At 24.7% G+C, this 2,311-nt stretch overlaps 1 long non-coding RNA gene across 2 annotated transcripts in view; it reads left to right on the plus strand.

Moving 5' to 3' along the window:
- The window catches only part of LOC136796275 (uncharacterized), a 4,426-nt gene extending 2,134 nt beyond the window's left edge, over positions 1 to 2,292 (plus strand). For both annotated transcript variants that reach the window (XR_010843975.1, XR_010843974.1), the window contains exon 3: positions 1,780 to 2,292. This is a non-coding gene — a long non-coding RNA (uncharacterized lncRNA). The remainder of the gene's footprint in view (positions 1 to 1,779) is intronic.
- The last annotated feature ends 19 nt before the right edge of the window (positions 2,293 to 2,311 follow it).

Raw genomic sequence — 2,311 nt, forward strand, 5'->3', positions numbered from 1 at the left:
AGCTTTGAGGTATACTTTTTAAATAAATTTTATTATTACAAAATTGCACTTAAATTTTCTAAACTTTAATTGTAGATGGCATCCATTTTTCATCACAGCACATACTCCCCTTCCTTTCTTTATTCAATTTTTTTTTTTACATCTTATTTTATTTTAAAACAAATTTGATCCTTTTTTTCTCCCAACTTTATTCTTTACAACTTTTCCAACGTTTCAACCCTCAGGCTATTCTCAAGGATAACCTACAAAAAGTTTTTTTTATTTTTATATAACAATTTCATTATTCCCTTCAAACTACACACTGATTTCTTTGTATTTATTGATAATTTCTTTATTACTATTATTTTCAGAAAATTTAGAATAAATTTAAATTAAATAAATTAAAAAGAATTCAGGAATATCATTGCTAGAGATAAATGTTTTGTTTAGATCTTTTTTTAAGTACTCCCTATTATACGGTTTATTAATTTTAACTTTTATTATTTTGTTTATTTTCTTTCTTAATTGTAATTTATATTTATTTAAAACATCTATTCTCCATTTTGTAAAGAACTCCTCAATCCTTTCTTTGTATTGGGGATATCTTAATTTAAAATTGTCCATTTTATTTTTAAAACTTTTTATGATATCATTCTTTAACCAAAAACATTGTTTTAAATCTAGATTAATAATATCTATTATTATTCTATTAAATATTTCTGTCTTATTATTCTTTGGAATAAAGTTACTATTAAATCTGTTTTCCAGTTCTATAACCGGAATCAGTATGTGTGGAGGAAATTTATTATTTATTTTACATTCCTTTATGTAAAAAATTTTTCCTTCAACTTTTACCAACTTAATACATAAAGAAATTAGTCCTTTTATAACTTCTGTTTACACTGTTGAAAACTGTTGAATGTAGGTATCCTTGAGAATGGCCTGAGGGTCGAAACATTGCAAAAGTTGTAAAGAATAAGGTTGAGAGAAAAAAAAGATCAAATTTGTTTTTAAATTAAGAATAAACTAAACCACTCTCAAACAAGAATATATAAAATAATTAATCTTATTTTATATTACATTACAAATCGAAAGCTAATTGAAAAAGTGATTTTACTGTTGGAAAGCATAATAAGTTTTAGTGCAATTTGCACAACTCAGGCTAGAAAATGTATTTCCATAAAAGATAAAAATAAAAATATTCAAAATTTAGCATTTAAATGTTGATCATTGTAACCAAATTAAAAATGTAGCATGTAATCTTTAAGTAAATTTAATGAACTTCCAAACAGTTGTTTTAATTTTGTTGTAGGACCAATAGCTTAGGAGATACAGCTATTTTCACTAAGAAAAGTCATGTTATTCAGAAAAAAAACAACACAAAAACTGAGACTCTGTCCTTATGGTTGAGAATCAAACATGAATCAAGTAAACTTTTTTGTTGTAATAGAAGTGTAGAATCATCATCTGGAGTTTGTCTTCTTTATCCTGTTACATTCTGTATATGGAGTATATAGTAATTACTTTCACTCACCTATATATGGAACACATAGTAATTACTTTCACTATTTCATATGGGATATATAGTAAGAGAGAGTATTGTGATCATGAAAAATTTTATGTCTTTTTCGATGGAGACATAAGATTTGAGGTTTCCTGAGTTTAAATAATCAAGTTATGTAAAGCCTTCCACAAAACCTATGGAAGGTAGATTTTAGTGTTAACGTTATTATTAAAATTAAGCTACTATGTCACTTATTTTATTTAAATTTAAAAACTTTTAATTACAATTTTTTCGAGCACTATCACTACTTATCAACAGGTTGGCTGAAACGTTGGACATGTGAAGTTAAGAATAGAGTATTGGGACTTCATGGATGTAAATTATATTAATTGAATTAAAAACGTTTTTAATTTAAAAAATGTTATTAAAAACATATATCACAGTTATTTACAAATTTTTGTATCAGTAAGTATATTTTAAACTCAGCTCTATTTTTTAATTTATTTATTTTTCTTTTGTCTCAGTGGTTAATTAGAAAGGGCAATTTTTTCCTCCAGGATCCACTACTGAAATTCAGTGATTACTTATTCTCAAATTTACCCTTCAGTCTGTTTTCAATTTTCAATTTGTAAATAAATAAGATTATGATGACTACATTAAAATAGTGATATAAGTCATTATTTATGTATGTGTAATTGATTTATTGTCATTACCACTGAATTATAATGTAGAACTTGCAATTTTTAGGTTCTTATTTACTCTGTAGCATTGTTTTATTTAGCAAACCATAGATCTGTAAAATAAAAATAGTTTATATTAATAACACAG

This window comes from Halyomorpha halys, unplaced genomic scaffold (genome assembly GCF_000696795.3).
Source record: "Halyomorpha halys isolate HHAL.00 unplaced genomic scaffold, Hhal_1.1 Scaffold253.1, whole genome shotgun sequence".
Classification (NCBI taxonomy): domain Eukaryota; kingdom Metazoa; phylum Arthropoda; class Insecta; order Hemiptera; family Pentatomidae; genus Halyomorpha; species Halyomorpha halys.